Source organism: Lepidochelys olivacea (genome assembly GCF_965140295.1).
Source record: "Lepidochelys olivacea isolate rLepOli2 genome assembly, chromosome: 3".
Lineage (NCBI taxonomy): Eukaryota > Metazoa > Chordata > Testudines > Cheloniidae > Lepidochelys > Lepidochelys olivacea.
In genome coordinates, this window is record NC_140413.1 from 125017255 (window position 1) to 125042133 (window position 24879).

At 41.3% G+C, this 24879-nt stretch overlaps 1 long non-coding RNA gene across 1 annotated transcript in view; it reads left to right on the top strand.

Moving 5' to 3' along the window:
• Window positions 1-7562: 7562 nt before the first annotated feature.
• LOC311518522 overlaps window positions 7563-24879 on the top strand; it is a 121537-nt gene continuing 104220 nt past the window's right edge. The window contains exon 1 of the long non-coding RNA XR_014711006.1: window positions 7563-7783. This is a non-coding gene — a long non-coding RNA (uncharacterized lncRNA). The remainder of the gene's footprint in view (window positions 7784-24879) is intronic.

Genomic DNA, 24879 nt, shown 5'->3' on the forward strand with positions numbered 1-24879 from the left:
CATCTGGTATGTGTTCACTGGAGCCTGCTTCCAAGGTTTAATTGTGTTTCTGCTCTGACAAACAGTTGCATAGCAATAGGGGAGTGTATGATGAGACATTCTGTATATGGGAGAGGTGTGGCCTAGCGTTCTGAGCCTCTGACGGGGAAGCAGGAACTCCGGCATTCTAATCCTGGTTCTGACATGGGCTCACTCTGTGATCTTAAGGCAAGTTACTTAAAGTTCTTGACTCCATTTCCTCACTTATAAATGGGAACAGGGGACCAACCTGTGACTACCTTGGGCTTCATGGTTGTCATTACCCTGAACATCATGGCCACTCAGAGCTTGATGGCAATAGCAGGGGTATAACGCAGACCCGCCTGTTTCAAAAGACACAGATCCTTACCAAGTCAGCTAGAGAAGTGTTTCCTTTCGTTGCTAGGCCCTATCCTGCTGTGACACAGGTAAATGGTTCTGAATCCATCCAGAAGAGGGTGCAGTCTACATACACCCTATTCAGACCACTATGCTACTTACCTGTTTCACTGAAATGTTATGAGGATGTGATGAGCCTGAGCCTGCTTAAGCCAGATGAGTCATCAGAGGCAATTACCTGCTGGTCTTGCGTTAGGTCCCATACCATTCAATGGTTTCAGAGTAACAGCTGTGTTAGTCTGTATTCACAAAAAGAAAAGGAGTACTTGTGGCACCTTAGAGACTAACCAATTTATTAGAGCATAAGCTTTCGTGAGCTACAGCTCACTTCATCAGATGCATATCGTGGAAACTGCAGCAGACTTTATATATACACAGAGAATATGAAACAATACCTCCTCCCACCCCACTGTCCTGCTGGTAATAGCTTATCTAAAGTGATCATCAGGTGGGCCATTTCCAGCACAGCAGGACAGTGGGGTGGGAGGAGGTATTGTTTCATATTCTCTGTGTATATATAAAGTCTGCTGCAGTTCCACGAAAGCTTATGCTCTAATAAATTGGTTAGTCTCTAAGGTGCCACAAGTACTCCTTTTCTTTATACCATTCAATGAGGGTTCAGTCAATCCACAGGCGAGGATTCACCCAGGTGATCCCAAGGCAGGTATATAAGCTCCCAAAAGAAGCGGTCTCTCCAGCCTGCAAAATGTCACTACCTGCCAGGAGCGCTGCCATGGTCTAGTTAGTTCGGACAGTGCCTGTGCTCCTGCTCTCCATTGCTGTTGCTTTAGCCTCTGGCTCTTTTCACACTAGTCACCCCCTGCTGGCCACTCAGTGATTCTGACAGGGGAGTAATCCTTCAATGTTAGAAAGTGCTTTGAAGTACTCTGTTAGCGTAACCCTGCTCAAAGGTGGAGCTCTGTTGGGCTGCTCAGCCAGGAAATGCTCCTCTTCTCTTCTAGAGGGCGATCATATTCTCCCGCTGAGCTTCTTGTTCTCTCTGGAAGTACCCTGAGGAGGTTCAGGCTTCAAATAGCACGGGGTGTCAGAAGAAAGAAAGAGAATGTCCCCGTCTGTGGCTCACTTAACTGTTGCAGGGAGAAAGGGTATTTGCTGCACTGGTGAAACAATTGACTGCTGTGCTAGCTGCCTCTGAAATCAAAGGGAAAAGAACAGGGAAGTGATCCAACCCTGTTTTCTGCTGAATGTTAAGGAAAAAGGGAACCCACCTCCTCCACTAGAAGATTATAGTGTCACTAAAGGCAAAGAAATGTTACATATTGGTGCACATTAAGAAGAAAGAAGGTTAATATAAGAATGAAACAAAACAAAGCTATAATGAGGAGTTAAATATCAACTGTCCTCCAACAGCAAAACATAAGCTGCAAGCTAAATATATTTTTACCCACCAACAAACTTCAGCAATCTCCTTTCAGGTCTATCTGTCCTTTCGCTGTCTTTCAGTGGGTTCATTTATCTATCAAGCATGTGTTGTGTTGCGAACATCAAGTAGAATAATATTGAATATTGCTGTCTCTATAACCCTAATCCCACTTTTTCTAAAATGCATCACAATCATTTTAACATGACGGTTCTGGCTTTTACCTTTCCTTGCTCCATCAAAAGCCTCTTGGGAATTCTATAACCTACATTTCTCAGTATAAATGGGAGCATATTTAATATCTAAATCCAGTATGGCAGGTACAATAACTTCCAAAGATGGCCCAGGAGGATCCTAATGCATCTTTCTCCAATTCTCTCAGGTGACGGTTCCATTGTTGTTTCTCTCTCCCTTCAGTGATTTATCTCTCTTAAAGAAGAATAGACCAGCTTAGCTTGTTCAGCCTTTTGCTCTGGATTCTTTACAGAGAAATTTTCAGTGGGATCAATCTTAATGGAACCTGCACAGTTAAACTCATGTCTCTGCATCTTGCTGAAAACTTACCTCCTAGCTATTGTTTCAGTAGCTCTGGAACTTTTTGCAACTGTAAGAATTTTTTGAACCTTTTGCTGTTTCTTTTATAGCAAATTTTGTAGCGTGAATTTTTTAGATTACTCTTATGAACATTTGATTTTAGTGATGTGAATATGACATAAATGAACTTGAGGAATAGGCTGTCAACTTAGGCTCTCTGTGCCCTGTTTATTGCTGTGACCTGATTGCATAGTACAAAGAGTTTCCTGCTGAACTTCATGCAGCTGCCTAGCTGAAAAGCATGTGAGAGAGCTTTATTTGTCAGGCACAAAGTCTGAGATCTTCTTGGAACTGGCTCACAGAATCTCTAGCTAGGCGGCTGTCTATGATATCACCACACAGGCTTTCTAAAGATCCTGGCCTGCCTGGAATCTGCAGTTATGGAATTGGACTATATTACAGCGTGCAGTTCAGAATATTGCCCAAATAAAGTAACCCAATAAGGATTAGTCATCTATGGACTATCAGAGCAGCTTTGTCAGTTTTAGTTGAGAAAATGAATGTAAAGAAACTGTGAGCATGGGTTTTGTTTCCACTGATGTATACTTTTATGAATTTATTTCTTTTAAAAGTCATATAGGCCCTCTGTCTGCATACTGCTAACATCAGCAAGTAAATTTTTCAGGGATCTTACCTCATCTATGTCTGTAAAGTGTTTAATAATAATTCTTGATCCAATCGCTTCATGAGACTGTTTGCCAGCCCAAACCATAGCAAACTGTAGACAAATTTTGCAGTCAAAATGAGTAAGAAACATTTTCAAATAATTCAATGAGCTGCTGTTCTGGGTCATTGGCAGGCAGTGGTTATCCATATGAGTGGAATATGTTATCATCTTCCCTTTCCTTGTCTGGGTGCCAATCTTCGTGTTCAAATGCCAAACGGCGGACGAGGACATTTTTTCTGGTGGTGCCATCAGTTTCTTAGCTTGCTTATGAGGTGGCTGTGGAGTATTTTTGAGTTGTCTTTGAGCTTTCATGTGGTTCCAGCATTGGTCTCTTCAGATAGCTTTGCCCTTTGGATGCTATTTTCTTCTGCCTATTTAAAGTCTGCCAAGTTTTCTTCATCTTATTTATTTTGAGCTGTTATCTTGGTCCTACTGAAGTCGAGGGGAACAAGTTTGGGCCCTTGAGGATATAAGAGCACTGACTCTCCAACTCTGCTGTTTTCCTTGTACAAGACCGTAGAATTTCTCTGTCATGTTCTTTTAAAACAAAGTAAAGTTATAGTAACAAGCCCACATTCTATTATTTATTATTTGTATAGAGCCATAGGCGTGCATGGCACTTTACAAATCAGTACATTAAATGGTTCTTAAAATTTTAAACGATCATTACATGTTAACGATCTTGATTGCATATGAGCGATTTTTTTGTATATGTTAATTTTTTTATTTTAAAAAATGGGAGGACTATGTAGAGAATCCTTGCCCAGCACAAACTTGTACAAAGTTGAAACCAAATTTTCATAAAAAAAATTCTCCTAGACACTTCTCTTCTCATTCATGAGCATGTGAACCATTGTTTCTTCCATTTTCCAATTTTCTACCGTCTCTTTTACATCAATGGCAATTGCTTACATGGAAAAATAATATTAGGAAAGTATTTAGTGTATTTTTAGATGTCTTTAATATGATGTAACAGCTTGAAATGAGGAGGCGAGCCAGCAGCTTGTGACCAGCCAGCTGTTCATGGACCACATTTTGGGAGCCATTGATTCAAGAGGTTGGCAATGAGTTACGGAAACTTTCCATTTACATCACTGGTTCAAATCAACAAGAGCTAATAGTGACTGAAAGCTGTTCCCATTTGAAAACCGCTCAGTGGCTATTGCAAAATGTTAGATGTCTTTGTCCAGTTACTGGTGGACAGTCGTCTGCTTAAAAGAAAAAAAATCATACTCAGAATTGACACTAATTGGGACTTTTGTCAGTTTCAGTAGAGACATAAGAACTAAATGATCCATTTAGCCTGGTATCCTGTCTCTAATAGTGGCCAGTGCCGGAGCTTCTGGGGTTGTATACAGAACAGGATGTATACAGTTGGAATGATCCATTCCTGTCTTTCCCTCGCAGCTTCTGGCAGTCAGAGATTTAGGGTTGCCCGACCATGGGTTGCATCCATGACTGTCTTGGCTAATAGCCAACGATGGACCTATTCTCCATGAATGCATCTTTCTTTTTTTTAACCAGTTATACTTTTGGCCATCACAACACCCCACAGGAAGGAGTTCCACAGGTTAATTGTGCATAGTATGAAAAAGTAATTCCTCTTGTTTGTATTTAACATACTGCCTATTTATTTCATTGGGTGACCCCTGGTTTTTGTATTGTGAGAAAGGGTAAATAACACTTCTCAATTTACTTTTTCATAATTTTATATCTCTCTATTATATCCCTCCTAAACTGAAAGGCCCTAATCTTTTTAGTTTCTCCTCATATGGAACCTATTCATACCCTCTATCATCTCTATTGCCCTTCTCTGAACCCTTTCCAGTTCCACTATAACCTGTTTGGAATGGGGTGACCGGAGCTGGAGACAGCATTCGAGGTGTGGATGCACCATGAAGCTATATAGATAGTGGCAGGATGACATTTTGTCTTGTCTGTCTATCCCTTTCCTAATAGTTCCTAACATTCTGTTAGCCTTTTTGACTGCTGCTGCCAGAGGTGCTGGAACAATTTTTACTGTGGGGGTGCTGAGAGCCATTGAAACAAACTATAAACCCTGGATATAATGGAAACCACTTCAAGCGAGGGGGTACAGCAGCACCCCCAGCAGCACCCCTAGTTCCAACACCTAAAGATTCTGTATGTTCAGCTGAAGTTTTCATGGAACTATCCATGATGATGCCAAGATCCTTCCTAAGTGGTAACTGGTAATTTATATTCCATAATGATATATGTGTAGTTGGGATAATTTTTGCCAAGGCACATTTCTTTGCACTTATCAATATTGAATTTTGTCTGCCATTTTAGTGCCTAGTCACCCAGTCTTGTGAGATTCCCTGTAACTCTTTGGACTTAACTATCTTGAATAATTTTGTATCATCTGCAAACTTTGCCACTTCACTGCTCACTCCCTTTTTCAGATCATTAATGAATATGTTAAATAGGACTGGTCCCAGTACAGATCCTTGGGGGACACCACTATTTACCTCTCTCCATTCTAAAAACTGATCTTTTATTCCTACCCTTAATTTCCTTTATTTTAACCAGTTACTGATCCATGAGAAGACCTTCCCTCCTGTCCCATGACTACTTTATTTCCTTAAGAGACATTGGTGAGGGACCTTGTCAAAGGCTTTCTATATCAACTAGATCACCCATATCTACAGGTTTGTTGATACCCTCAAAAAATTCTAATAGATTGGTGAGGCATGATTTCCCTTTACAAAAGCAATGCTGACTTTTCCCCAAAACATCATGTTCATCTATGTGTCTGTTCTTTACTATAGTTTCTGCCAATTTCCCTGACACTGAAGTTAGGTTCACTATCCTGTATTTGCTAGGATTGCCTTTGAAGCCCTTTAAAAAAATTTGGCATTACGTTAGCTACCTTCTAGTCATCTGGTATAGAGGCTCGTTTCAGCGATAGGTCACATACTATAGATAGTAGTTCTGCAATTTCATGTTTGAGTTCCTTCAGAACTCTTGGGTGAATACCATATTGTCCTGGTGATTTATTGCTGTTTAATTTATCAATTTGTTCTAAAACCTCCTCTACAGTATATCAGATTTGTCACCCAAAAAGAACAGCTCCGATGTGGGGATCTCTCCCATATCCTCTGCAGTGAAGACTAATGCAAAAAATTCATTTAGCTTTTCTGCAATGCCTTGCAGAGAAAACAAAGGACTTGCCTGGGCATGGAGACTGAGGCATACTCTACTTCTGTGAGGTAGTCTTTTTCAGAATAGGGGGTGAGGAGATTGCAATGTGGGGAATAACGCACATAGCAGAATCTTTTCTGTGGCTAGAGCACATCAGCCCCCACAGCTGTCACTCCTGCACCTTCCTTAAACTCCCTTTAAAGTAAAATGGTAAAACCACATCAAATGACAATAAGTGAAATAGGGATTACGAATAACTCGTGTCATGTGAAGCTGTACATAAAGGAGAAATACCTCGTTAGAGCATACACCTCTTACAGAGTGAAGACATGTAATAAATGAATTTAATATGAAAGCACTGAAGCCTAAACCATTTACAAATAACAGTGACTAAGGTCAAACTTCTGAACCAAATCCTACAGCTTTTACTGCCATTGGTTTCACTGGTAACTTAACCTGAGGGTGAGGTTCAGAGTCCCTGCGTGCTGTGTAAAGGGGCTATATAAAGCCACAGATATTACCCAGGGACAAATCCCCCTAGTGCAGGAATGGAGGCAGAAAGTGGTAGGCCGTCCTCTGAGGACTCCATTGCAAGCCCTGGTGTAGGGCGAGCGTCAGGGGTTGGGCTGAGTGGCATCCCAGCACTAAGTGCTGTGGAGATTCTGGATGGCCACTGCTGCTCCACAGTGGGCAGCAGCAAGCTTCTGTAACTGAGGCAGCACCTACAGCTGTCTAAATTACCCAGGGGGCCCTCCGTCCCCCAAACCAGCCCAAAATTTGGTAGGATACAAAGTTATCTGAAAGCCACCTTATCTCCCTGTCCCATGGGCTGTGAGGTTCTGTGCTGAATCTCTTATAGATGTAGCCTAGAATTTCTCCCTGAGTTATGTACTTCAAGTTTTCACCCTATGTGAGTACTGGAGGCCGTGCTTCAAAGTGTTTGGCTTATAAATAGTGCCTAGCACAGACATTTCCATATCATGCAAGAAATCCCAACGATCAAAATCATTTGGGGGGGGGGGTTTCCTTCCAATTAAGTAGCAGATAGCACAAACCAGAGACCAGCTCCTCAGCGCTGATGTGAATGGAGCTACACTGATTTACAGGAGTGGTCTGCTTTTTAAGGAATTAGGATTAAATAAAGGCAATGGGAATTGACCTAGAATCCCCAAAGTCTGCCTGTGTGAAACTCCTGCATGTTTTCAGTATGCAGTATTCATAAACTGTTGCTTGATGAATATGGCCTGAAGTGATGCAGGCAACTTACTGTAAAATTTTTTTTTTTTTGCTGTGCTTTGTTCGGATTCATTTCCTAGTCAGTCAGGTCAGACATTCTGTAGATTAAGATTTAGCACACACATTTTGAATCCACAGACTAGTACTGGAGTTGAAATAGGAATTGCTTTGTTTCAGAGCAGTAATGGCCTGAATTTCCAGAAATAACCACAATAACAAACGGCTAGTTTCCCCACTCAGACACAGGGAGCAGGAACCCACAGTCTCAATGTAGGAACACTTCTCTTTTCTCTAATGAGAATCACGTGGATGTGAACTGAACCAAGGTGAGTTTGTTCCTGTAACTTGTCTGATCTCCTTTTAAAACAATCCACCTTAGGAAGAAATATAACTACATAGTCATTTAAAAAGTAATTCTGGGGGGTATGTTTGTTTGGCTAAAGAGTTATACAGTAGACATATTCAAACTGATAAGCATTAAAACATCTGCATTTTAATTTTATTTTAAGGAAATTGTATGGATTATTCTTTTAATTTTATTATTATCTTTGAGCAAATGTTGTTTTTAGTCACTCTCTCCCCCTACCCTCCATGATACTCGCACCCCACTGTAAGCTAGTTGTGTAGTGTACAAGTCACTTGCTTCACTCTGAGTTTTTGGGGGATCGCAGCTCAGAATGACAGGATTGGGTGGGTATGGAGAGGCCTGTTCCACTTTTGAAGAATTCACTTTAAGAAGATTCCACTTTGTGCCTCTTTAAAGACTTCACCTCATGGGAAATTTCCCCTTTGAATTTGTGGCTTTCCTCTCTTCTCGGGACCTTTGAATTCCTGACTTGCATCATAGGTTAACTGTAAGAGACTTTCCTCTTTAAAGACTTAAAATGTCTTTTGCAGTCTGTTTTTAAAGGGAAAAGGCTTGTGAGGAATTAATGAAATACTACAGAAGCATCCAAGGATGCTGTGACAGATATGGCAGTTTCCTGCAATATCCTTGAGAGATCTTATTAAAGTAAGTTTAAGTATTTTTGTATTAAATTAATGGTTTATGTATTGTGGGCTGGGATTGTATGTAACCTCTTGAGGGGGAGAGGTGACAGCTGTTTGACCGGGGCATTCAAAGGACCATATTGAACAAAATGAACAAGAATGGACTTTTGGAACAAAATGTGTCAAGTGGCTTGCCTGGAAAAATCTCTAAGGGGAAGTGAATGCAAATTCCCCATCTCCAGTTATGCAAAATCCCAGCCCTTTGAAGCTAGGCCCTGAGGCATGAGTCATTGTCCGCTGATTGCCTGTTACATGAGTCCCAGTTCAAAGGTCCAAGCTGTATAAAGGAAAGACTGAATTATTCATGGTTGCTCTGGTTCTGAATGCGAGACAGTTATGAACATGTTAGCCAGTTGTGGGTTTTGAAGGACTGACATCAACAAGAGCCCAAGCCTGGTGCTGGTGTGATCTCTGGTATGCTTTTTAGCATGCATGTAGGTTCTCTTAATTTTAATGCTTCCACCGTAAGAATAAATGTGCTTGCTTTTAAAGATCTGTAAGTGCAGGCAATTACGCTGTTCATAGCCTCTGGAGAGAAAGTGAAGTGCAGATGCTGGCCTTTTAGACAGTCTGGTTTGCAGGGGAACTCAGGATAGACTGAAAACTGTGCAGTCTGGAAAAACCTCAGTTAGGAGGGAGAGAGATGTGGGTCTGCCCAAGATAGGTGAAGGCTGAGGAGCCAGAAGCTTAGAATAGGTGCCCTCGAGAGACCACGGAGTGGGAATATAGGTGCAGTTGACCTGAAGTGTGACAGATGTGACTATGCTGGCAAAGCTTCTACCTCTAGTTTAGCAGCCCCCCCAGTACTAGCAATGGTGGAGGCTGTAGTGTGGATAGATAGGAGTTAGACATTTTTATCATGTCTTCTACCTTGCCAAGCCAATACCTTGTCATCCTCCAAGTCCCTCTTTAAAAATCACCTTTTCTGCCATGCATAAAGTACTGAGTGGTAATGGCGAGTCAGCTGCAGAGCTGTGATCCCTACTACCTGCTGGCTAAGAATTATTTACATCCTATTATATTTGTTTGTTATCGTGACCTGCTTTAACAGGTGGATGAGACAGACATCCTGTCGTTTAGAGAGTAAGCTCTTCAGGACAGGGATTGTCACTTACTATACATTAAGTTTAATAACGATGCTGATAATTTATAATAGGTGTAAACTTGCTCAGAACAAATTTGGGGTTTTTCGCTTCTATGGCTCCAAGTTCTAACTGAGAGTTAGTGCAGTGTGAGCCAGAGTGTGGATCTACAGCAGACTAGCCTTGCCGCACACTAAGTGGCTGTGTGGACTCTGCTACTATGAGCTAGAAATTCTGTATTGTGCTTTGATGTACTTGAAATGGAAGTTGGTCAAAGTGCACTGTGGAACTTTCAGTGCATGGCAGCAGGGCCCACATGGCCAGTTGGTGTGTGGCAAGCAACACACTGTAGAGTCTCAGCCTGGCTTGCCCCACACTAGCTGTCTCTGTAGAGAAGCCCTGACACCAAAAGTTTCAACCATGTGATAGCCCGCTTGGTGGCTGTGTGGGACAAGTTGGTGGTTATAACTGAATGGACTCAAGTATTCACACCCTACCTGCTGTTGTAATAATTTTTGTGCAAAATATGCCTTGTGAGGTATCACTGGAAAATGAATAACTCACTGGTCAATATCATGATGAAATGTGTGTAGAAAAGTTACAAAGATAAGCTGAAATTAGGTCTGAAATGTGTTTATCAGACAAATCTGGGTAAACCAGTTTCTCAAAGACAAAAGACAAGCAAATGATCAGCTAGTGTGACCGCCTGCACATTGCAGGCCACAGAACCTTATCCACCCACTCCTGTAATAGATTTATAACCTTTGGGTGAGTTACTGAAGTCATCAAATAATGATTTAAAGACTTCAAGTTACAGAGAATCTACTGTTTACTCTAATTTTAACAACAAGTGACCCATGCCCCATGCTGCAGAGGAAGGTGAAAAATCCTTGGGGTCTCTGCCAATCTGAGCTGGGTGAAAATTTCTTTCTGACCCCAAATATGGCCATCAGTTGAACCCTGAGCATATTGGCAAGATCCCCAGCCAGACACCTGGGAAAGAACTCTCTGTAATAACGCAGAGTCTTCCCCATCTCCAGGCACTGGGGAGTTTTGCTACTAGCAGCCACAGATTGGCTACATGCCATTGTAGACAGTCTCATCATACTATCCCCTTCATGAATTTATCAAGCTCAATCTTGAAGCCACTTCGGTTTTTTGCCCCCACTGCTTCCTTTGGAGGGCTGTTCCAGAATTTCACTCCTCTGATGGTTAGAAACCTTTGTCTAATTTCAAGCCTAAACTTGATGATGGCAGATTTATACAGAAGGTCAAATTAGATAATCACAATGGTCCCTTCTGGCTTTGGAATCTATGACCAAACAATGAATGAGGCTGGAGAATGAATTATTTTATCCTCTATATGGGTAGAATTTCCAAGTCAGCCGCTGCTTGTATTGAAACTGCTCCTTAGCTAAAGAAACTCATTCTCCAGGGCTGTCAGTCTGGCATCTGCTAATTTCTCGGTTCTGTAGTCCCTCCCTCATCTGATGGGGAGTCCCTCTTGTTGCTTTGGTGGGCTTTGCCCACCAATCCCAGTTATCAAATAAGATGGTACTTCTCATTAGTATGGAATTTCAATATTTGTTTTTAAAGAGGAGGGGAAAGGAGGATGGAGACAAAATTTATTATGGATTTGTACTGAGTGTGAACTTTTGAGCCTCCTTTGTTTCCCTACAGGGATTAAAAATATTCACATGTACTGGAGAGAAACTAGCGAACTGGATTGGTCCCTGGTTATGTTTGGTTACATTGGAATCTTCCGCCATCAAGGAATCCCAAGAAAGAAAAGCAAAACTAATATGTAACCCATCCTTCCATTGCCACACAAAGAACAGAGCTGATAGGCAGAAGAGAGTGGTACCGATTAGATCTGCAGCAGTGATTCACAGCCTGGGATTATAGTTTCTGCAATTTGCTTGAGTTTGTACAGCCCAAATATCAGATAACATTAAGGTTTACATTTTCCATGGAACGGTGTCTCAAGAATGTATTGATTCCTGCAGCATCAGATTACTCCAGAGCTTGAGAAGGCCAAAAGGAGAATTATATATTTTTTCCTGCTGACCTTCGAAAAACAAGATTGTATAACCACATATATAGCCCCTGTGTGACCTTGAAAGGCATGAATCTGAAAGTTGCTCATGATTTACCACAGCTTTTCTTTAAACAATTAAAAGGTACCATTACTACATTTTAAGAGAACATTTGTTTACTTGTAGTTGGGTTGGTGTTGGAGAAGTGAGATGTACAGAAGGGGTGAGATAGGTTACTGCAAATTCTGTGCCCTTCATGTACAGCCCCTCTTTATGATAGGCTAGGTTCTGACATTGTCACTCTCACCTGGCAGGACCTGAAAGCCTGATCCAAAGCCCATTGAGATTCTTTCCATTAACTTCATCCAGGCTTTGGGTAATCAGGCCCTTACTTCAGAAGTACTTCCATTGATTTCAATGAGTCTACTCACAGAATAAGGTACTATTCAACAGGAGTAGGGAATCTGGCCCTTTGTTTTTGGGATACCAGTTGATTGTGCATTTAAATTAAAATGTAATCTATTTTCTGAAAGAAGTGATTTTAGGGAAATGAGATGAAATCTCAGACCGAATTTTCAAAGTTAGATATTAGGCACCGCAGTCCATGTGTAGGCCTAATTAAAAGTGGCCTGACTTTCAGAGGTGCTGAGCACCTACATTTCCTACTGGGTTCATATTTGAAACAGGGAAGTTGCTGGGAGCTGTGACTGCCCAGCACAACCTCAGAATTGGACCACTTCTATTTATATGCCTAGCTGTAGACACCCACGTTTGGCCTAAGATCTCACTTTGTGGGTGGGTTTTTTTAAACTTCTCAGCTGCTTTGCTTAGAAGTCATAGACTGCTCTTTGTAAAAGTGCAGCTGTGACTAGTCTATCATACTATATTTTATTTTAAGATGGACCAGAGCTAGGGCAACATAACTCCTATTGTTACTTGTCATCTTGCATGAGTGAAATTCAATGTGTGCAGTTGTTCGTCAAAGAGATGTGGCATTGTAGCTGCATATGTAGATGAAGGTTCCCCAGATGGACTGCAGTGAAAATTTCAGAGCAAAGATCGCGTGGCAGTTTTGCTCTTTGGAATTTGTATAACTGTATAAGATGCCACATTACAGGTGGATAATCTAAAAGGAAATCGCTATCATTGGTCACATTATGATGGAATGGAATGTGACACCTTTAACATGCTGGGGCCAGGGTTATGCAATGTAAAATGTCAATTTGAAGCTAGTCAAAAATACTATAATAGTACTAAAAATGAAATAATTGTAGAGGATGAATGCCAAGGTGCTTGAAATGCTTATGTATTTGAGGTGCACTGAAGTTCAGCAAAACATCTTTAGATGTCAGTTTCAGTAAAAACAGATCCAGTGGATCTGGTAGTAAACTAGATGTTGCGAAATTCCATTTATAGTGAAGCAGAATGAAATTCCCAGATGTGCTACAGTAGGCTCACTGCTCTTCTCATTAGAGCTAAAATTGGACTGAATCCTGTGCCTCTGGCCAAGTGGGAGGCATTTCACTGGGCTAGGAATGAAAATTTTTCCCACTTCACCTCTGTTGAAATTGTGGGTGGAGGTCCTGTTCCCTTCTCAACAAAGGACAGTGGTCAATGAATGCTTGTAATGGCAGAACCCCATCTCTGCTTCTGTTCCTTTACTGGCTGCCGTTCAGAACCCCCCTGCAGGGACAATGCACGGACCCTGTGTAAGGAAAGGTGTCACAACAAGCAGGGAGTGTATGTCCCTACCTAAGATTCCAAAATTTGGCCCCTCCACCACCATGGACTGCATCAGTTTTGTTGTCTAGGACCTTTCATGGCTACAGAGGAGGGAGCAGAATCTGCCACATAATGAAGTCACTCTGTGAAAAAAGATGATTTTGCTGTAGCCTTTTGATGGCATCTCTCTCTGTAGATGGTTATATTGATAGCCTTCACCTTAGTACCAGTATCCAAGTGCCTTTTCCTTGGTAGTTTGGAGATATTTTGTAGCTATTGGTTGGTTTCCCCACACCCCCAATACAGGATAGCCCCTGTTTCTCCGACATCTGATTCCTCGTTAGCAGCAGTTCCAGAGTGGCCTGTCCTATGGAGCTCAGCAATTACATTGGCCTTTTCCATAGCAGACTGCAGATGTTCAGGGGGAAACACATGCAATTACTAATCTGATTAGGACAGTGACTGTGGTGAATGGTGATAGTTGGTAGGAAACTGAGACTAATCAAGTCAGTTCATGCCCTCGGTGTATTAATATGTGAAAATAGTCTGGTGCTGTATATAGCAGGGGGAATACACATCTACTCCCCAACCTACTTCCCTGGCTAGAGCCCCAGCACTCCAAGATAGTAAGTCAGACTAGGATCTGGTGACATCCTTTGCATAAAGCCACTTCCCAACACATACAATGTGCCGGTATGTATATGATGAGAAAAACTGCTGTAAAGTCTTCTAGACAGTCAAGAAATCTGGCCTGTATTTTTCTCTGTATATCAGTTATAAAGGAACCCAGCTGTCTTGAAATTTGGTCTGCAGGTATGTAGCCAAATATTGAGCCTCTTTGTATGTAAAGGAGGATCGGATGAGATATAAAATGTCCTGAAACACCCTAGTCCTGCTTATCTCTTGTTATGTCTTTCTTTCCCAAACGGGCTCCTCCACCATCCCCCTGAGACAACCAAAGCCCCAGGTTTTGTTTGTTATTTTTGATCAGGCACTTCTCCTATTCATAAAGCATAGGTCATCCAATCAGGAAGCAGAAATAAGACCGTGTGACTTATCAAACAGCAAACGGCAAAACACTCAAGACTGGACAAACGATCCATGTGCTAATATTTGTTTGTGCAAACAATGAATGAAGCAACTAGGAATACTGAAACCAATTCACAGCAATAGCTAAATGGATTGGAAAAAATTGTTATGAATTATTTGCTCATTTTAATTTTTAGGATGTCTTCCACCTCTTCCCTTGGATTTTTCTAAGCCTGAGTATATGAATCACAGGGGATATAACTCTGGAGTTTAAAGAAAAAATAAATATAATTAATATTATTCTCCTCTATTTTTAACATTTTTTTGTCAATGTGCATTCTGCTGTGCCTCACTCCCACCCCAAGTTGTTACAGAAAAATTGTATAAAACACATACAAGGTGCTGTGTGTTTGAAATAAAATGTTGTGGTTTTGTTATTGGCTTTTGAAGCTGTTACTGGGCTATTCCTTTTTTTAAATAAGTATCTGCTTAATCTTTTGAGAATTATGTCCAAGATTGTACAACTTTGTAAGACTGTATGAAACGGCAAGATATGTTATGAAATGTGTTATTTTTTTAAACCAAGGTCTCTCATGAATGTTTTTTTTTTTAATTTATAGTGTGCTGTTTTTATTCTTTGTCAAAGTATTTTATTTTTTTCTACAAGAGGCTGACAGTAACTAGGACTGCACTTGCCTTTTTATATATCTACTAACTGCTTTTCTTTGTAATGATGTGCTGTGTATGCTATGCATGGGTCTGAAAATACAATATCATAAATTAGAGAATGTTGATGATTGATTTGAGGAGACCTGTTATTTTTACACCAGTTCTGCTAGAGGAATACCAGGACTGAAGTTTTTAACCAGACAAGCCACAGCTATCAATATCTCTTAGATATGCTTTAAATAAACCATTGGAAAAGCATGATGGACCTCTCTTTGGAAGATAATAACAGCAATTAAATTGTGATTCTTTGGGGAGAAACCCTCAGCAAACCCACTGATTCAAATTTATTTGAGAGATATCCTTAATAAGATATATAGATATAATGTAGAAAACACAAGTGGCTGAGCATCCAGAAGACAAATCCTTCCCTTGTTGGATTGCAGCTGGAGTCCAGCCACAGCAGGTGTCCTGGATTTGTGGTGGCATGCACAGGCTCCTGTGCCTATCACCTGACTACAATTACAAGCCCTATCCCCAGATTCTTGCCCTCATCTCATTCCATCTTTCTGACAGCTGCTGCACTTAGCTGCCCTGCTGTTTCCCAAACCACCATGTATCCCCTGTGGTAACTGACACCAGGATCCAGGGTGGAAGGTCAGCAGAAAGAGAGAGAGAAAAAAAGTTGCAGACTTAAATGGATGCAATGCCGCTAATTCCACAGGTTCATAATGATCACCATATTTGGGAAATACTTTAAGGATCATCCTCAGAGATGCAAAATAATCCAAGTGTTGTGTATGTGCAGGGAGGAGAGGGGGATGTTCCCTCTCCTCTCAGGCAATGACAAATAGCTGAAAATCTCCTTAATTTCAGAACATATGGTCCTCTCTTAGACTGAGAGAATAATACTTATTTGTATAATTCATTCCCTCAAGGGTTTCAAATCACATTGCAAATGACTAATAAAATCTCCAGCCATTCTTGTGACATACGTAAGCAGTAGTATATCCATTTTACAGGAGGCTAAGCTAAGGCACAAAGTGCTTAACCGATTTGCTGAATGAGTGACAGAGCTGGGACTGGATCCTGGGGGTCTGCTTGACTGCTGATCTCCTTCTCTTTCAGTGTTAGAGACCAGTCCCTCTGTAAAAACTCTAAAAATAAATCCATGGCCAGGGCTCCCAGGCTCTAGGATAATACAAAAACAAATAATAAATGTATAAAAACTTGTTCTGGATAGAATGAAGATTTCCAGCTTGATGTGACTTGCAGTTGTTGAGACAGAGCACCATGAAAATCGGGTTTATAACTTGGAATAGCCACACTTGAAATGGTGTCCTCCAATAGACAGAGCAGGCTAAATCATATTTATTTTGTTTTCATTCTTTATTCAGGCAAACTCTCATTGACTTCATGATAGTATCCCCAGTGTTCAAAGGATCACTCTTTCATTCCCTCCACAGGAGAATCAAATCAAATCAAGCACTACTCAAAGTGACGGCTGTCTGAGCACTGCTATTCAGTGGTAAGTATATTCTGCATTACACCATGTGGGTGGTGAGTCCGTGTAGCCAGAGCAAAGAATAACAGCAGCCTGCTTTCAGGATCTGATGTTAGAGTTCTACATTCTGAAAGAAACTTACTGGTTGCAGGCAGGACTGGTTTATTGCGGGAGCATGCTGTATTGTGTTTAAAGCAATCAGGATTCGTTGGTATCAGTTACTAATGAGTCTGTGGCCAAGAAAGTGATGAGTAACTGTTAAAACAAAACTGCAGTGATATGCTCAGTGGGTGACAGAAAATCAACATGAGCTTTGCTTGAGCTGGAAGGAGTAAAATTTTCAATAAGAACCTCAGCATTCTAGCCAGCTGGAAGGTTGCATGCCCCATGCCCAGCCAGAAGCTTACTTCCTGCCACCAACTGAGTATTGTTAATGCAGTTTTGTATTAACAGTTACTCATCGTTTTCTTGACTGCTCCTTCTGCAGTAGAACAATTCAGTCTAACACCAATCAGTTCCCCTCAGAATAATGTTCAGATATCATTTGAAAGAAGATTGTAAGGAGGCTCTTCTGTAGTAAAGAAGGATAATTCCTATCGCTTCAGAAATTTCTCAGATGAAATTCTGTGGCCTGTGTTATACAGGAGGTCAACCTACATGATCAAAGCCATTCCTTCTGGCCTCAAAAATCGATGAATCTGTTGTTCTTTGTGCTAGCTAAAATGGCTTACCCTCTACCTGTTGTAATGCATTACTTGCTTTTCACTGAAATACCAGCATTCTGCTCTCCATAACTTAGAGCCCTGTTTGATTTTATTTTAGGCCATTGGAAAGCATTGATTTTATGCATCCTCTTTGTGCAGTGAGGGTACCCTCATCTTTTTGTTATTTAATGCCTCACCTGCCTCCAATCCTTGTTGTGACTAAAATCTCTCTGGGTGAGGCGTTTTGTTTGGCATTCTTTTTTGCCTCAGTTTCCAATCTTCTGCTTCTCTTGCCTTTTGTCTTTCTTGTCTAGTTAGGTCCAGATTGTGGCCTGCCCTGCATGTTCATGTAAGGGAATAAGGGAAGTAACATATCCCCTTATTTCCCTTCCCCAGCTACCCATACTGTGGGAAACAGTGCAGAAGGGAAAGTGGCTTCCATGGGGTTATTACATTCCCCACCCCTGCACATGTGGATAGGGAGAGGGCAAGAAAGGGTGGGAAGAAGGCAGATTTTTGACTCCTCCCCTTCCCGCACAGTCTGGGTTATGTATGTTGTACTAGGTATAGGGCTTGGCTCTGGTGCAAGGGGAAACCAGGAAGCAGATTGTGACACTGAATCACAACTTATTTTGGGCAGGGGGAGGCCGCCTGCTCTCTGGGCAACACAGCTCTTTGTTGCCCCATAAATGCAGATTGTGGAAAAGCCACAATTTAGTTCATTGATAGAAACCCTTTAGGGGTTACACAGCTGTTTCAGAGTAGGTATTTGTTTATAGAGTGCCTAACACAATGAGGCCCTGATGTTGGTTGGGTATTGTAATCCAAATAATAATAAGGAAGTTGGAAACTGGGTTTCTTTTCAGGGTTCCATTTTGGGCCCATCTCTATTTGACTCAAGCATTTTCTAGTTTAACATCAATCACAGACTTGCCTTTGTTTATTTCCCTTGCTATTAAAGCGTTATTACTAAAATTGCTCCCAGTAGGTCCTTTTATAATTCTCAGCTTCCCTAATATCTTTAATTTTCTGTCCCAATTTCCTTCCTCACTGCTAACACCTGTGATCTTTAACTGAAAAATGTTACAGTGGAACCCTATTGAGTAATGTAGCTATGGCAAGCTGAAATGTCCTAATCAAATCTCACACCTAATATGGAGCTTGGATATCAAGGTAATTTGAAAGTGGTGTAATGCACTTGTTATTCAAATGATGAAAAGTCACTACTCTACAAGTCAGGAAGCGTGGAGACGAACAGTGGGCATTTGAGTTAGATTGCAGGTCGGGGTTCTCTGTGGTGTATATGTATCCTAAAGGAGAAGGAGTTATTGGGAAAAGGAAAGGATCTGACCTGTAGTTGCGCAATGACATGTTTCATTTAAAAAAAAATTGTGAAGAATTTGGGTATCTGAACGTTCACGAATCACCTCATTTCTCATTGAACTCGAGGGCGTTACAAGCCTTATATTTACCACACAGGTAAGATGTTCCTTAAGGCTGTTTTAAATGTATCAGGTCCAAAATGTGCTGTTCCGGAACCTCAGGCCTCCATGACTTCAGTTTTCTTTAATAAACAGCGTCATGGTTCCTACTGTAAGTAAAACCTATCTCTACATTGTGACTTGGATTCTATGTACACAGCTATGGCCTAGTTCTAATCTTTCTTACATGAGTTTAAATCAAATGTAAGCTGGCAGACATTAGTGGAGATATAGTGCTTTAAAAACTGGTCTGCATAAGATCAAAATCAGCCCTGATCGGCCAAATTCTGCTCTGTGTAAATCTAGATTAAGTCAGTTGATTTCACTGGAGTTACGACTGATTTACCCTAGTGTAAGTGAGAGGAGAATCCGGCTTTTCTTTCAAGAGTTCTCCTTGACCCCTCAACTTTCCAGTCCCCTGGGATGCCTGGTAATGTTTGCACTTTTCTAATCCTGCTGGTTTTGCTGGAGGAAATTCAGGTTAATTATCCCATTGGGGCTAGTGATCAGATCCAAAATGTGCCTTTATCTCACTAGCTTGGAATGGGGAAGGTAAGAACATATTCTTCCCCTAGATACCCCAGTGGTGGTGATGCAAGAATCTGAATAGGGTAGAATAGCCCACAAACAGGAGAGGAGATTGTCATGCTGTCTGGAGGGGCTCACAACTGTGAGTGCCTACCACAGGGCAGACTGTCAAAAACAGGGCAGACGCTCCAAACTGGTGGTGTGTTCTATAATTAGATTTCATCAACCTGATAACAAATGTGATTACTTCTGGATCCCTATGACAGTCTTATGCTGGAGTCACAGGCAGTCCCCTTGAATTCTCCACTCTATCTTGCCACCCAGACAAACTGGACTTAGCAATAAATGGTCACAGACACCCCCTCCCCACACACACATCCACACCCACAGCACACCACACCACACTCAGTTGCTTCCAGTTCCAGATCAATTGGAACCCTAGGTCTTACACCAAAGACAACACCTGTAGCCAGTCCTGTAATAAACCATCCCAAGCTTTATTAACTAGGAAAAAGGAATCAGAATTATTTATAGGTTTAAGCAAGCAAACATATACACACATGAGTTACCATCCAAATCCTAAGAGTGACAGAATTATAGTGATCTGTCTATTCAAAGTGCCTTTCAGGGCAGCCCCAGGAGGCAGCCCTGGGGATCTTTGTCTTCAGTTTACAGTCTCTGGCCCTTCAGAGTTCAAACAGCGAAAAAGATGCAGTTTCGTCTTCTCAGGGATTTTTATTCCCAGAGTTCAAGATGATGGGACGAGTTCATGCGCACATCTCCTCTTCAAGGTGGTGGTGGTGGTTGGGGGAGGAATCAACAAAGTCTTTTGTCTTCTGATGTTCCACAGTGGTTTGCCTGGTATCTGTGAGCTTTCTTTTGTTGGGCAGGAGATAATGCCTGTGGCAAACTAGTATTTCACACTAGATAATGTTTCTCTCCTGACTGTGGGGTTTACAGTTACAGTGCAAATGCTTAAATATTACCTTATAAAGTGGGGTATAAATATTATGAGATTAATGCATGCAGCAGCATTCATAGAGTCTAAGTACTAAATACATTATTGGAAGACTAATACCTCTTTTGAGCAAAACTAACCTACAGGTGACCTAGTCTGGTCTCCAGCTATGACGCTGTCAGTTCTTAGCTAATTCCTTCAGCCAGCTAGTGCCACAGAGATGATGGCAGCTGGCAGTCCGAGCCTGGCCGGTTTGGAACTGACAATCTCAAGAAACAATAGAATGGAAGGTGATATTCAAATAGCCATGCTACCCATTTCCTATTAATCCAGGCATTTTGTAGCCCAGCCATGAGTATGTGTGCTAGAACTGGCAATTCTGATTCTTATAGGTGGTACTCTAATGACTTGATTGTCCTCTCAGTCAACTGGGGTAGTTAGGGGTAACTGCATCTGACATCAATGAAGTCACATGGTGAGAAACTTGTGGGAGATCAGGATCAGACATTAAGCATAGGTCCAGCCCTGTCTTCAGGCAAAACCTGCCATTGGAGATGGGACCCTAAATCAGTAAGCACAAAATCCATGCATTGTAGGCTAAATTTCCATATCCATTTATTGTATTCCAGTAGCAGCTAGGGGAGTTTCAGTTACAGATCCCAGCCCCTTTGGGCTAGGTGCGTCACAGGTAACCATGAAGAAAGGCCCCGCTCCAGAGAGTGTACAATACAGTTGTCAGATGACACACAATTAGGCAGGTGACCTTAAGACAAATGGGAATGGAGGGTGGGTTGAGAGTATGAGGTGATCAATAAAGTAGATGGAGTATCGTCTCAAAAGAGAAGCTCTGTGGGAGTCATTAGAAGGCTTTATGCCAGAGGTAGGTTTTTAAGGAGGGATTTAAGAGAATAAGATGGCAGCTTTATGGAATGTGGTAGGGAGTTTTTTCACATGTGTAAGGGGTGGTATGGGAGCAGTTGTGAGTACAGGAGGCAATGGAGGCTGATATCATTGGTAGAGGTGGGGGTCGATCATAAAGTCTGGGGGGGGGTCAATGGCTCGGCAAGCTAACAGATCTGATATATAGGACAGAGCTACATGGTTAAGGGTCTGGGAGGCAAAGACTAGAACAAGTGTGATATGGTAGAGGAGAGGGAGGGATCTGGTTGGAGGCTTGAGTCAGGAAGATGATCCTAACAGCAACGTTTGGAATAGATTTGGGTGGGGTGAGGCATGTGGCTGGTAGCAAGGCAAGAGAAGCGGTAGCCTAGCCTTCCTCAGTACCAACATTGGTGCACAAAAGTAGAGAACGTATGAAGTATAAATGGGTATGAGTTAATCCATTTACATGTAGGACGTGATTCTGACCTAACACCAGTTTATTCAAATGTAGCTCCATTGGCTTCAGTGGAATTACTCCGGAATTACACCCATATACATGAAAGGTAGAATAAGACCTGTAGATTCTCTATGAGCACTTTTATGCTCAAAAATTGCATGTAGGACTGAAGGCCTTTGAAATTTTGTCTGTGTGTCCCAGGGTTAGACTACTGTGCAGAATGTACACCTATCAAGCCACTTAGAAGATCCTCTGCTGAATGAAGAATATGCATCAAAAAACCTTAGGTTAGAGCTTCAGTGCAAATGATGAATTACTCCCATGTGTTTGAGAGGGGGATGGGTAATCATATATATATTTAATGACAAAGCACTGCAGGTTAACATGTTTTTTTTTAATCAAAGGGATCAGGTAATAATTGTGCTTAGCTACTTTGGACACATGGGTTTTATTCATATAAGAGATGTAATAATCTGTCAGGACACTTCTGCTCAAACAGCAATGAATGTGTGCAAAATGGCAAACTGAATGCAAAACAGTAACATTCAGTCCCATCTGCAACCAATATATCAGGCATTCGCTTATTTGTGCCTCCCTGGGTAACTATGGACTAGTGGGGGATTAAACTCTGGTAAAGAAGAATCTCCCACTAAATTTCCCTGTTTTTAAGGCTACCACTGAGCAGACAGATCTGTAACATTCCACCTGTGTATAAATCGATTCCAATCATCATTTAGAAGGTTTCAGGCTGCTTCAGCTGTAGGATAACACAGTACAACAGAGAAAGTTTTTTTCTCCCTTCTCTATTGACAGGTTTGTTATGAAACATGGAGCGTTTATATTCAGGGTATTCATCCCAGTGTCTCATACACATAGCGCTGTTATCTTGGCTTCAAGCCTATTGTAAAACTCTCATTTCATGCAGCAGGGTCCCTATCACAAACAATGGGCCGCCAGCTCCTGAAGATAAGCCTTTTTTGGATATAAATGATATTCTAAAAAAAGATTGATGATTTCCTATTTCCTTTTAAGCTGTATCTGCATTAAGGAAATGTGCCAAGTTCCTCATTTCAAAGCTTTCCCACTTCTTCTCCCACCCCTGCTCCCAAATCCTCGGTTTCAACTCTGGACAAGGTGAGAGGTTAGAGGCCTCCTTGTTAATGAGAGAGGCAGCCTCTGATTTTCTCACTAATTGAAGCATTTACATTTTTTCTGCAGAAGTAAATGCAAAACTAAAACCTTCCTTGGAGATTTATAACCCCACAATGGGTTCTCTTACCCCCCACTCCCTTAATTATCCCAAATTATCCTAACTCTCATGAAGAAGAAAAATTAATATTAATATTCCATTTAGAATCTACTCTAAAATGTGTTAGAAAATGGAGGCAATAATAATGATAAAGAGGGTAGCTGAGATGATTTGGAATATATAATCTTCTCTTCATTGCAGCTTCTTTATACTAGAGTAAGCCAGGAATCGTTTGTCTTGCATTCATTTAGCAGAGCAGCAGAGCAATTTTTGTGCTGCATTGATTTTCAGTATATAAGTAAAAGCTTGGTAAAATATTGCCCTGTCCATTGGAGACAACATTTTGGCTTCGAGCCTTGATCAGAAAGCATTTCAGGGTAAAAGAAGTCAAATAGCTTGTACAGAAGAGATGTGAGATCATCTGTTTGTGTTTGTATGCGGAGCAGGTCATGGGGTGAGGATCATTTCTGCATTGTAGATGAAAGAGAGCAAGAAGAAAAGAGCTGGTATAAAATGAAGATGAAATGAAGCAGAAATTATAATTTATGTTCAGAAGATGAAAGAAAGGAGAGATTTATAGCTATTGGAAGTGCAAACAGTGGGGTCAAATTAATCAGAAACTGCAAATGTTCAGTCCATACATAATGGACCTACACCAGAGTGGGGTGAGGTGTGTGTCTGAGTGAGTGTGAGAGAGAGAGCAAAGCAGACAGGTGAAGGGAATAAGGCAAGATGCGAAAGACAAAGAGGAGTGTCTCTACAATAAGCTCAACTGTTTGCCTGGGTAACTTCTTCATTTTAGACAGTGAAGCCCGAGCACATGCCAATGTCAGCACTAGCTGTTGGTTAGCTTCGCATGATGCATTAAACCCTTTAATAATCAGATGGCTCCATACTGGCACCCCAAATCCCAACTTTCCTTCCTCCAAATGTTGGGGTCTTTGGTTTTAATTCCACGCCACATCCTTCAAGTGACCCTCTTTCCTGGATTTGGTTTGGAAGTGGACCAAGATGTCCAAAACCCTGTGAGATCAATTCACAGGATTTTGGTTCCATTGACTCTGAACCTAAACCTTAGTCCAGGTTTGACATCAGACCTGAGCTCAAATGAAGATCTGGGTTTGATCATCATCTTCTGGTCCCCATCTCTGGTTGTTATAGCAGCTTTCACGGCTTGCTTCATTAGACTTCCATTGAAACCACATTGGAACCACAGCATTCTAAATAACACTCCTCCTGTGAGAGTCTTGGACCACATCCACCCTGACATTATACCCTCATATTTATTATCCTCTGTAAATTATAATGTCTTTTTTTGTTTCATATGGTTTTGGTGAAGTTTAGTCCTGTGTATAGATTTAGATTTTTAAGGCCAGAAGAGACCATTAGATTATCTAGTCAGACCTTTCAGGAAAGCATCTAGTTGCACCTTTCTTCCTATTCTATATTCACCTCCATTCACTATCTTACAATGATAACTTTGACAGCATATTACTTGGGTGGATGCAGGCACTAGCCAAAATAAAGCTTGTCTTGGTAGCTGCTACACACCATCACATATTGTGCTTCAGAACTTTGGGAGAAGCAACTGTTTGTATTTTAAAAGAATACAAATCAATAGCATTAGTAAAAAACAGTGATAACAGACTCGAGACCAACCTTGCAGTGAAAAAAGCAAATCTTTATTGCTCTTTAGGCTGAAAACAGTCTTTACTCCTTTTACAAGCATGCACATCCTCTTTATGTTTTCATAGCTTGCAGGAATCCAGGGCCTGTTCATGAGAGTTGCTGAGAAACACAACTCCCATTAAAGTCTGTGGGAGTTGCGAACACCCAGCATTACTCAGGATCAGGAGTCTATAGTATAAGGATCCAAGTATTTATTATATTGCAGTTGTGACTGCTTGTGTATGTTTAGATTTTTGTTTACTGATATAGAGCTGCAGTTAAAGAACTCTGTAACATGAGTTTAGTTTTGACTTAGGTCATCTGTGAACTGAGTTCTGCATGCCTCAGCATTCTCTTGGAGGACAGATTATTTGAGAGGAACCATGATCCTAGTGGTTGGTGATCC